The sequence below is a fragment of the Apus apus genome, chromosome 13, assembly GCF_020740795.1.
Source record: "Apus apus isolate bApuApu2 chromosome 13, bApuApu2.pri.cur, whole genome shotgun sequence".
NCBI classification, from domain to species: Eukaryota; Metazoa; Chordata; class Aves; order Apodiformes; family Apodidae; genus Apus; species Apus apus.
This window is the reverse complement of record NC_067294.1, coordinates 2,051,181-2,064,073: the sequence shown is the minus strand read 5'-3', so window position 1 is coordinate 2,064,073 and position 12,893 is coordinate 2,051,181.

Genomic DNA, 12,893 nt, shown 5'->3' with positions numbered 1-12,893 from the left:
GCTCATGGCTCTGCTTCTGGATAAAAATGAGCATTCAGACTATTTCATACTTCAGCATAGTGATATCTCTGAGATGCATCATCCTGGATCAACATAACTGTGAAGTGAAAGCAAAGTGTATTTTAAAAGACCTTTTTCTCATTTCTCAGACATGCAGAGGTCACATCACTCCTGCATGCACTGTCCCTGCAACTGCACAGGTGCCATTGTAGCACTGCTGCTTTGACAACATATTCCAAGCAATTTTTCCTTCTCAGGAAAGGGTTTTTTTTAAAATCTTAATTTCTTCTTCTTTTTTTGCATTGCTTCTAGCAACCCCCAAAACACTTAGTAACAACCAAAGGGAAGGTCTCTCCCAGCATTGCTGTGGCATTCACTGAAGCAGGGATGGGAACGACCTGGGTTAAGGACACCCAGCCCTGCAGCCTTCCCCCAGCTCTGGTCCCACCTCAAGGGCAAAGCAACTGCAGCACTGACCAAGATAAGACAATAATGATAATTTTTAAAAGGGCAGCAGGCCCCTTGCACCCAGAGCCAGGGCTGCCAGCACTGTCCCAGGAGCCCACAGGGGGGGCTGGCCAAGGCCACTCCTTCTCTTCCTCCACAGCCCTCTCTCCTGACACTTTTTCTTCCCACCTGCACACTAGTAACTTCATCGGCCATCTCTGCCTAAAGCTCCTCTCACAGAAAGGTCTCAGTGCACACCTGCCTGCTCTGCTGTTGCAAAGCCCCAAAACCTGGGGGGGTGCGGAGCAAAATCATCCCTCTCCAGTCCTGGTGAAAACCAAGGCACAAACCACTGCTCCTAATGATGCTGGGCCAAGGCTGGAGCACCCAAAATCCTCTCCCCGTCCAGCATCCTCACTACCCAGAGCTGAGGGTATCAGGATTTGGCCCCAGTGCCAGTCTGATGCAGGGGATCCATCACCCAAAGCCACCCATCAAGACAGGTATTACCAGCTACACAGCACAGAAAGCACAGAGAGTAGCATTACTTCATGCTGATAAGTGCTTTACAGCTGTATGTCCAATCTCTCCTTTGGATTTCAGTAAAATCTTATCAAAATAAATAAGTCATTTATATGCAGGGTTGTATAAAATCTCTCCACTCTGTCTTTGTCTCCCTGAGAAATTGGCAGGCTGCATTTGCCCCTCGGTTCCCTGTATAAATAGATTGCTAATATAACCAATATCTGTGATAATATTCCTAAAGCATCGTTTTACAAAAGGGCAAAATTATTTGACCCACAAAAATTCCCAATATGCTTTATGTGTTACTGTTGATAGAAATTTCTCCTGCCTCTCACTTTAGCATAAACGAAGAAACAACTACAACAAAAACCTTTCAAAACGTCTTTTTTAAAAAATAAAAATCTGAGAATTTCCAGAAATTACTTTCTCACTGGCATGAACAATTTTGACCTCATCAGAGGACTGAGAAGCTCTGGTTCTCATTTTAGAAACTGCTCAGATCTAGAAATGTCTGTTTTATCCGAAGCTTAATGTGCCAGATCAGTCCCCAGCTCATGAAGCACTAAGAGGGAGATTTTGCAGAAGTATTTAGGTGCCTAAAAATGAAGATCAGCACCTCATGGGATTTGGAATGAATGGGAACAAGGCTATTTTTGTCAGCCTCTGTAAAAATTCATCTGGGCTTTGCAAGAGCCAGCAGCACAACCATCTCCATCACGCTCTGCCTGGCCCTGGGTGTTCAGCATGGTCTGTGCATTAGAGTTGGTCCTTCAAAGAGGGGAGAAGGAAAAACTTGAGCATGGCACATATCCAGTGGAGTCCTGGAGCTTTCTGATCACTGCAGGAGATGCCCTGAGAGGCTCCTACTATTGGAAAATGGAAATCCTTGAAGACGAGAACTGCAGACACGAGTCATAATCTTCAGCAGGTACTTCATTAAGGGGTTCAGTGGGCTGACAGCACATCAATCCCTCAACCAAAGACTGGGACTCTGTTTAATCCACAGACATGCAGAGAGCTTTTAGCAAGTTGAGGTGGACCAGGACATTGGCTTTCCTTGCCATCTTCCTTGACCTGCAACCTCAGCCCACCTTTGAAGCACTCCTGCCAGCCAGCCACTGCACAGGCTCCTGCTCATCCACCAGTCAAGACAGAAGATGCCTCGAGTGGGGCTCAAGGGCTGAAGATCCCACTGCAGCTTCATGTGGGACTCAACTCTGAGGAAAGGCTGCCCAGATCTTTGGCAGGAATGACATGCTGGTGTAGTAACCACACCAGTACTCACTGCTTACTCATGGTCCCAGTATTGGCTGGGGCTCGGGTAACAACCTCTGTGCTCTCCCACATGTACCACCACAAATTAGCTTTAAAAAAAAGAAAAAGTCTGTGTGAGTCTCCCCCTCACCAATGGACTCTTGGAAAAGATTTTCCCTGGCTGTTTTTCTTAACCCCTTAGAGCACCCAAAGCCTTGGCTGAAATGCCCACACTTGGGTGCTGAACACAGGCAGCTCAGCTCCACATTTGTGTTTCAATAAACAGCCTCATTTTTTAAAAGCTAAAACCAAGAGATCTGTGAGTGACATTACAGGGTAACATTTAAGTGAGAAAACTCTTTCCCTTTGCTTTTTATTTAATTTTTTTGCCATTATTGGAAGCAGTCTGCAGGAAGGGTTTTGTCCTTGGCTTAATGATGTTTAATAAACCATAATGTCACTAATTTGCCTAGGTTTCTGACTAGGCTGGTCTGAAAAGCTCTGTTCTTTTATTCCTGCATTTTCTTAATGAAATAAACTTTATTCTCAGCCTGTTGGCTTTGCTGGCATCTTTTATCTGCTGCTCAGCTCTTCCAGAGCTTTTCAGCCCGTTTCATAAGCTGCAATACAGATGTTGCCAGAACAAAAACTGCTGCATTATCACCTCCAATTAAGCAACCTGGATAAGTGAACTCACCAGGGGACAGGAGTGTCTTTAGATTGCTCAGCCCAGTGACTCTGCTCCCTGGCAGAGAACTAGCAAGTTCTAGGGCCATAATACTGGACAAAAATACTGCTACTGGTTATCCCAGCTGGCTTCTGGGGCAGAGGGGACTTCACAGCCCAGCCAGGCTGGAGAAAACCCATGGGATGTCACAGCATCTTCTCCAAAAGACAACCTTAGACCACCAGACACCCTAGTCCCCCACCAGTGCTTAAATACCTAAAGCTGCAGAGTTTCGTATGCTTGGCACTTGGTCTGAAACATGAAGTCACACAGGAGCAGCACGAGGGGATGCACAACTGGGGGAAAGCTGAAGCCTTCAGAAAACCATTGTTGGTCTCCAAAGGTCTCCAGCCACCAGACAAGGCAATCACTGATCCCTCTGGCAGGGAGAGAGGTCAGAGCCAGCAACAAGCAGCCAGAAAATGCAATATTCCAGTCCACGGCAGTCTGGGATATTAAGAAAATATTTTTCAAAAGCATTTTACATCTCATTTTTTAAATGGCCTTGAAAAGGGATTTAATTTCTGGGGGTTCAAGATTCTGCCCCCCTACAGACTGACACCACATCTTGATTTCTTCCATGGGAAAAGGGCAGCTAAAGTGCAGCATCAACGCTGACTCTAATACATGTTTCAATCATATCCTGACCCTAAATAATTCATCAGGCTTGGAGCTGGATATCCAGAGGTGAGGAACTGAGGGGCAGGTCCCCAGCTCCGGGGCACACACTTGCCCTTTGCAGAGAGGAAGAAACATTTTACAGCAGCAGGGGGTGTCGGGAACCTTCTCCCTGCAGCAAGACCTAATGTCCGTCTTCACCAATATCTAAATTTCTTTAGGTCAAGGGCTCTCAGGGCTACTCTGGGGATGCTCCCAGCACACCAAAGACACCCTGAGCTTCACCCTCCTGTCCCTGGGATGGCAGCACCCAGCTCGCAGGGTGTGCAGATTCCTTCCTTTATTAGCAGAAGGTTAAATATGCTGGGGCTTTTCTTTGTAAAATGTAGAAAAAGCCAGTTGAAGAGCCATCCATATTGAAAAGCTGCCTCTCTCCACCAGGGCTTCTTGGACTAAACACAATGATGTACAAACACTGGCCATTAATAATTGAGAAAAACTCCTTCCCTGTGTGTTGTTTTTCATAAAAATGATGTGTTATTAGTTTATAGATATATATTTTTTAGCTGAAGGCTTTTTTGGCAGCAATTTGGCCTTCACAATAATGGACTTTACTATATGTAAAGCCTTGAAAAAATAATGGTTTTGAGAGAGGCTCAACAGTGAATGACTCTGGTTTGGAAAGGGAATTTGCTTTACAGTGAAATAGAAAAATAGTGCCATCTTTTGGACTCACCAGCAGTGCCAGCCTCCTGGTTGTGTGACGAGACACCCAAAACTACTTACCAACCCCAACAACTTGGTTTAGGTCTCAGAAAATCTTATTTTTCAAAAAACCTCAATAATTTCTGGATTCAGAAAGGCAAGAAATTTATCCTGGAGGTCAGGATTCTGCTCTTCACTCTCCCTGCCATGCCCAGTTGAACTCAGACTTACACTTCATACAGATATGACTTAGGTGGTTGAAAAGCACTACAACAACAGGGCTTCCAACTTGTTGCCCAGGATCTCACTTAGCTGGAATCCCAGCTGTAAACCCAATGGGAAAACACCACCCATGTTCCTGAGGAGCATGGGAAGACTAACAGCTGTTTTACAAGAATTTTCTGCAGAAAACCACTTATACTAAATTCAGTCTGAAGTGTTTTTTTTATATATGTAATATGGATCTCTGTCAATCCAGCCAGGGGCTCTGTCATCTTTTGGACAGCAGCAGCAACAGGGTAATCAGCCAGCAAAGAGCACTGAGCCCACAGGACTATCCCTGCCCAGACACTCCCTCTGCACCAAGAAACCCATTTTGTGGGATTTAAACCTTCTGACTTTCAGGTCCAGGCTGACAAATCGCCAGGATTCATTCCAGTGCAAGGCTCTGAAAATCAGGGGAGAGAATCTGAACCTCAGCTCTGCATTCCCTTGCCAACTGATCCAGGGTAGTAGTAGCTCAACAACCAACCCCATGAAGTTCATACTCCTGAAACACAACCCATGAGATTGAGATATTTTGCATTGATCTCAGAAGGATGAGTGAAGCTTTTAATCAGTATTTTTGCCTCTACGTCACTGTTGCCTTTCTGGCCTCACAAATGAGAATCTTCAAATTGTTCCCTTCTTATTCTATATAACTGACTTGTTGGAATGATTTGGTAAATGTTTATCTTACTGAGACAAGGACATATTTTGGAGCAATTTCTCCAGACCAATTAACATTACTCTACAGCACTGCATTTCACAGTTATCTTTGTTCCTGAGGGTCATACAGAAAATAATATTTTAGTTTTTTTCCAAAGATTGAGAGGTTTTTTATATGGAAAAATAATAGGTGAGCCAGCTTCCAGACACGTCCTGCAATTAAGAGCTCGACTTACTGACTTCTCCTTGACATCAGGAAGTCTATTAAATGCTGCTGTGGGCAGTATGTATTTGACATTGTACAGGTGCACAACACACTGGCAAAGCACCCAAATGAATGACAAAAATCCTACAGAGCTGCAGAAACTCCCTCTGGCTACAAGATCAGGACAAGGCTACATCTTGATTAGTCAGCAAAGGCTGCTAAGGGCAGGGATGGAGAGTTGTCACCCAGGAAAATCTCCATTCAAAGGCAAATGACATTGAGTGCAAAGCCACAAGAACCCAAAGAAATAAATATGTATTGAGTTATATAGATCTCCATATAGATATGCCTTAAAGACAGAACTCGAAGGACAAAAGTCAACGAGTATTTAATAGAGTAATTTCTACTGCCAAGCTCAGTATAAATGTTTATATTCCATGAGGGAAAAAAGCCATGTTCCTTCAGAATTCAGCTATCCAAACCTTCCCTTTTTATGTCCACTTTTATTATGTTGCTTCTTTAGGCATCAGGGTCAGTTTGGCTTTTTGGTGGAGTGCTTTCTTTATCTTTTCACACAGATAAGCTCTTACAGGGAGTTTCCTCTGACCTTGGAGATATTACGACCAGCTCAGCAATCATCTCAGGTTTTATTCAAGCCTTAAAAGTGAGCAGGAGTGTTTGCACAGACATCACTGGGATATGAGCTGGCTTCCAAGATGTTTGTCCTATAAAGACTCTAATGACATTGCACTGGTTTTACTACTGCCACAACACTAAACCACATCACAGATGACACCAGGCTGGGACAGCTGCAGTGACGGCATCTGCCAGCTCCTCATTATCTCCCTTAACCTCACTTCCCAGCTATTAGAAAAGCAATATTAAATTCCTCCTTAGGCATTCACTTCCCAAAGACAACAATTTAAAGTTTCAAAACTGTCATTAGCTTTTAAAGGAACAGTAATGAGAAAACTAAAATGCAAAAGGAAAGAGAAGAAACAGAGGCTGCATCCACCACTTCAGGTGTTGCACTGTTTACTTGTTCTTTGCCTATAACACTTCCTAGATTTATTTATTCTTAAATACCTTTTAGAAGAGGCAACATTTACAAGCCAGCTACACTGAAGTTAGTGCATCATGTGTAACAAAAACATAACCAGCTCCTCTGTAAGCTCCACACAAAGTTTGTGCCACGGGATCCTTTTTTTCTCGACCGTTCATTGACATTTCACTAACGTGAAAGTGAGAGGTGTGTCTTCTGGGGGTGAAAACCCCAGATAAAGATCAAATATTGTTCTTCTGATGCACAGCAAATACCATCAGCCTACGTGGAAAAGGAGCTTATTGAGGATCCTGTCCATAAGGTGAGCACATTCCCTGCAGCTCACAGGGGATAGTGCACTGGAACAGTATTGCAATCCCTATCCAGGGCTTGTTTCTCTAGGAACAGAAATGAAACTCTTCACTGCTGCTTAGGTCCTCCAGGACTTTCAGATCTCACATTTACAGCCCTCTCCCCTACGCCCACTGCCAAGTGGCAGCAGGTAAGGCCCAGCAGTGCCACTGCAGCCCAGCACCAGCCCCTGTAGCTCTCTGCCTCTTCAGTCCAGGAACCCTCTCAGCAGATGACGCTGCACACAGACCCCAGCGTGGGACAGCACAGCAGTCAGGCTCCTGTGGGGGGGCTCTGGTTGTCTTGTTAAGAAACCTGCTTACAAGCAGAACTGCTAAGAGTTGGGTAACACATCTAAGTGGCTTTAGAAACTTCAGCTCCCATCTCCAGATGGGACTTCATCTTTCAGAGCAGAAGTGTTGAAGTGCCTTAGGATGCAGATAAGCAATGAAAGGGATGCAGAAACCATCATCATCCCTCCAAAATGGAACTCAGGCAGCTACCAAGACCAAGTACATTCTGGAAATTCCTGCTATGTCCCAAAAGACCTGTCAGGTGTTTACCTTGATCTGACTCCATAGCCTTTGGGAGCCTACATTGACTCAAGCACCACTGAGAAACTGAAGTTACTTGTTGCCTTAGGAAATTCCCCTGATACCTGAGCCTGAATGACCAGCCTCATCCCTTCCAGGAGGACAGCCAGTTTTGATACCAAACCAATTCCAGGTTAATATTATTGCTCCAAATTCCCCATCAAATCACAGCACAGCACAAGCAACAGGAAGGGCTTTTTCCTTTTGCTAGGCTGCTTACTGCCCCAACACCCTCCTTGGCTAATGTCTGCAACTATGGCAAGGAAATAAAAGTGGGGGAACACAGTCCAAAACCCTGAAGTGCTTCAAAACAGATTTTACATTGTCATTGAAACATTTGATTTCTGTGGGACACAAAAAACAGAGTGCCAGGACAGTGCTGCATGATGTCAAACTCTGCTGATGCTCCTTGACAACTTCACTCAGCACGACGCTCTCACCAGAAACTGGTGCAATTCTGCTGCTCCTCCCTGTCCCTCCCAAAAAAGAGCTGAATCAGAAAACCTCTGTCAGGTTTGCACCTTACTTGCTGCTGCTTAACCTGAAGTATATCTGGAGCAAAGCTACCCACAAAGCACCCAGGAGAGGCTGCTTTGCTAGAAAATGTAAACTGATGCCCAATAAAAATTAAAAACAAAATCAATCAAACAAACAACAACAAAAGAAAAATAAGCAAAAAAACCCCAAACACAAAATAAAACCAGAACAAACAAAAGAACAGAAACAAAATAAAAAAATATTAAGATTAGAATCTTCCTAATTTTGTTGGAAATGGCTTTGCATCCTTCCTGCTGCTGTTAGAGGAAGGACCATGGGGATGGGCAGGGTGACCAGGCATGGCACCCCAGTGGAAATTGGTCCCAAGTCCATTCCCCAGTGGTTAGAAAGTTCAAGAGTTCAACACCTTCGCCACTTGCCAAAGAGCCCAGTCACACATACAAACACGTGGTGTTCACACTTTGGTACCGACAGGCTGACAGAGCTCAGCAGTTCAGGCTCCGGTGCTTCTTCGATCCTTTGCAGTGAGCAGAGCAACTATGTTGAGCTTAATGCTATTTACAAGTGCTCGAGCTGCCTGTCACTGAGTTATTGATCTGAAGCATTCAAGCCACACATCATTTGCCCGCTGGAAAGCCCTGGCAGGCTCCTGGTGCCTGCCAGCCTGGCTGCCAGAGGCATCGGGAGGGATGGAGCTGAGGGCTCTGACTGGTACCTGACTGCCTCAGGAAGCAGAACCAACCTGAGAACCAAAGTCAGCAGCAGCACCAGAGGCAGACCATGGCTCTTCCTCCCATACTCACTTTTCTTGCCTGACAGGACTGGATGATGCCAGCAGGTTGTCCACGTTTGCATTAGCTGTCCACACAGGCTGGGTAAATACCTGGGATCAAACACCAGCCCCAGCGCTGAATTTCCTGAGCTGCCAGGTTATCCATCTGTAGGAATATAGTTTAGATTAAAAACCTAAACCAGAGCATCTCTCAGTCCTCCCCAACCTCTGCTGGTCAGCAGCAAACCTGCAACAGCACTGCTGCCCACGGCCACCCACAGTGCCAGACTGCAGGTTGGGCTCCTTGATTCCCTGCCACAATAAATCCTGCAAACAAAACTCTCCCCACAGCTCCCAGTTCTTAGGGCCAGGGCTGGGCTGCAGGTTTCATTCCCTGCCAGGGTCCAGTTCACACCTTCCAGGGGGACATTCATGAATTCAAACAACCAAGGGCACCTGACAGGGAGTGCCAGCCCCATCATCCTGTCCCCAGGGCTCCTGCTGGCACAGGTCGGGTCCTGCTGGCCACAGGTGACATTTCCACATGGCAGGAAAGGGCACGGGCAGAGGAAGCAGCACTTACTGGATGTTTTGGTGCATATCTTCCCTAGGCTTGAGGAGGAGAACCAGGGCCACATTTGCCTTTTTTAACTGGCTAATTTCTAATTGGGCAGGTTTCTGCACTTCTGAAAAACACAACAAAGGCCAGATTTTTAATTTTAAACTGTCTAATTGGCTGACAATTCTGTCACTTTTAATATGCACCTCACTCACCAAGGGCTCTTCAAAGCAGCAAAAGGTTTTACAGCAAAGTCAGTTGGTGAAGAGTCTCCCCCTGGTCCCTCTGCAGGGAGACCCACACTGGAACAGCCTCCTCCAGTAAAAGGGCAGCAGAAAGCCAAGAACTTCCTTAGCTCCTGCTGCTATTATTTTTAAAAGCAACATTTTTCTGGTGATGCACAAAGCACTGTAACACCAGTGGGTTTCTCCCACCCGTTACTGACATTTCATTAAGCCAGGGCAGAGGTGCACCTGCCCACATCACTTCTACTTGTCCCTGGCTATTTGTTTTTCCTTCCTGGTGTCAAATGTAGTGCTGTAAAAAACATAAGGCCTTGTTTAGAAGTCACATCTCCAATTACATTTAATTACTACTGCTGTAAAATCGAGGGTGACTTCCATTAAACTTAATTACTTCCCTCTGCAGATGGCAAAGGTGGATGGCCGAGGTGTCACCCAAGCACTGCAGAGCTGCTTGTCCAGCCAAGCTCCAAGTCAGGGGTGAGGGAAGGGATCATTTTCAACATCCCATCGTGTGACAGCTGGGAAGCACCACAGACAAAACAGCCTGCCCAGCACCCACAGGGTGTCAGGGCATTTAATCACAGGTTGCTGCTGCTCCCCAAAACCTCCATCACTTACAGGAGCAGCTGGAGAGGCAGTGCTGGGACCAGTGCCTGCCCAGCACCTCCTGGGCTTGGCTCAGGGTGAAGGCACCAGTGAGCACCAGGTCCTGCTGAAGCACCCCTGTATCACCCCTCTGGTCATCCCAGTGCAATGTCTGTTCCTCTCCATCAGCTTTACGACTAAAACAGAAAATGAAATGATAAAGCACAGGAGGCATCACACAGCGGCCACACCAGACCAGATGTGCTGTAATCCTGGGCAAGCAGGTCATGAAGGTCTCCACCAACCTCTGATAGTCCAGAGGAGCTTCCCAGGTTTGCAGCAGGCTTCCCTGATGCTCATTAGCTGTAATTCCCAGAGGATGGATCAAACACCTCCCTAGGAGGCTTGTTGCTGCTGGCTGCCCTCTCCCTCAGGACACAGAGCTGTGCTGTGGATCAGCAGCTGCTGCAGGGCCCAGGGAACTTGTGCTGCTCCAAACACACCAGCCATCCCCAGGACGGCTCCACTGTGGTGTGCTCAACACAACTCGTGTTTACTAATACATGAGTCTGAATTTATAATAAACTTGATGGTGCCTAACTGATGGGTCTAAAAAAAAGCCAATTACCTGACACTCTCAGCTATGAGCCTAAACCAGATGTTTGAGTATATAAAATTATGTTCTGAAGTTTGAAATTGCAGATACAATTACAACCTTCATCTTTATTGCTGCTCATAAGTGTTAAATGCAACTACATCTACATTTGAAATTCAGTTATTACCATTTTTCATCTCTCCCAAGCCAAGACTAACTTGCACAATTGTCACACTGGTAATTACTCTCCTCCTCTGATGAATGCAGGAGAATGAACAGAAATTGTTGTGGAGTCCATTTAACATTCATCTTGTACAAATAACTTGTTTCTTCCTGTGTTTCCAGGAGTGTTGGCTCACTGGGAAAAAACAAAGGGCAATACCCTAGGGAAAGACATTGCACAAGAGCTGCCTGGGAAGCAGAAAGCCAGAGCCAGCAGCCCAGCAATGACAAGAGCCAGGAGGGGTTAAACAAATACATCTCTATTTCCTTCCCATGTATATAAAAAATTATATATATATATTACATATATGTATAATATATATAAATATATATATAAATATACACACAAAAATAATACTCCTCATAGTTTGCATTTTCAGCCTTTTCTTCACAGCAACACGAGCTCCTTTAAGTACCCCAAAAACCCATCATCAGTTCATGTCCTCAGGTGCCTCCAGGATCTGGCTCTTCCAGAAAGCTAGAAATACTGCAGCTTCTGGCCAGACCTCTTGTCTGCTGCCACGGCCTCAGAGCACACAGAGAAGATCCCTCAGTGCTCCTCCTGAATCGAGGTCGGATGAGGAGAAACACTTTTCCCCCTGCCCCAAAAGTGCAGGAATTGGACACAGACCAAGCAAGGGGTGCAGAGGAGGGGTTTAGAACACTCCGTGTGCTCAAACACGGGCTCTCTGGCACGTTTTACCCTCAATAAATGACAGAGAGCTGAAAGCATCTGAGTAACCCGCCTGCAGAGCCCCCTGCAGCCTGTAGCAAGAAGGGGTTTGGCACACTCTGCCCACAGCCCCGGTTTGGGAAATCCTCAGTCCCAAGGCGCGGGGTGAAGGGACAGTGTTGGATCCAGGCAAGGCTGAAAGTGCATCAGGGTGCCCACTTCCACCTGCTTCAGGGAATGTTAGGCTAACAGCAGCAAATCGGTTGTGCCAAATAGCTTCTGAAGCCACTGAAGGGAAGGAGAAAAGAAAACAAAGAAAAAGAAAGAAGAAAAAGTCCCAAATCAAATGACCTCACTAGGCAGGGATGCTCACTAATGAAATGGCTTCTTCTGAATTTGATTTTACACAGCAAGTTGCTGGCTGCAGCCTGGCCTTAACTGCACCACCCTTTGCACTAAAACCCGAGTTGTTACCTGCTGCCTTCCCAGGTTGTCCCGCCAGGTCCCGGTGCTCCCGCCGCACTGACCTGCAGGGGAAAAGCTTCACACCCTCCCAGCCCGCAGCCAGGGCCCGCAGGCAGACGCAGAGAAGGGAATAAGATACATAGAAGGGATGGAAACAGATCATGCAGGCAAGTGAGGAGAAATCTGGAACGTGTAGCAGCCAGCCTTGGAAAGTCCTCCCTGCAAAGTGACCTCCTGAGACCCCGCGTCCTCCCGCACCTCGTGGCCTCGCTGTCCCCGCAGGAGGGTCCCGGGCAGCCCATGGCGGGGGGCGATGAGCCGCAGTGTCCCCGCTGTCACATCCCCGCTGAGCATCCCAGGGACCCACCTGCGGCCGGGGATTTGGCGAAGGAGCCGGTGAAAACACGGGCAATGCTGTCCTCTTGTGGCAGCTCCTCTCTCCTCGCTTGCTCGAAGAGGAACGGGCGTTCTCAGCAGCTGAAATAAAAATAAATAAATAAACAGACATAACAAACGAATAAACAATAAATTAAAAACCTAACAGCCTCCCGGAAACTACCTGAAAACAGACATCCGAGAAGAAAACTGGCAGTTCCCCCTGGGGGAAATGAAATGAAGCTGAGCTCCCCTCCCGTCGGCAGGTGTGTAACCCCAGCCCCACGTACAGGGCAGGAAAGGGGCTGCACAGGGGGGGGAAAAATGCCCTTTGGACTGGGGAAGCAAACAAGAAGCTGCAGACTCTGCTTGGCACCAGCTTACACCCTTACAGAAAGGCTGTGCTCCCTAAAACATAATAAACACATTTAGCCATAAAGGCTCACATGTCCCTTCCCTTCTGGATGACCAGTAAATCAATAGAAGGAAAACGAAGTTTCAAGCTGGGAG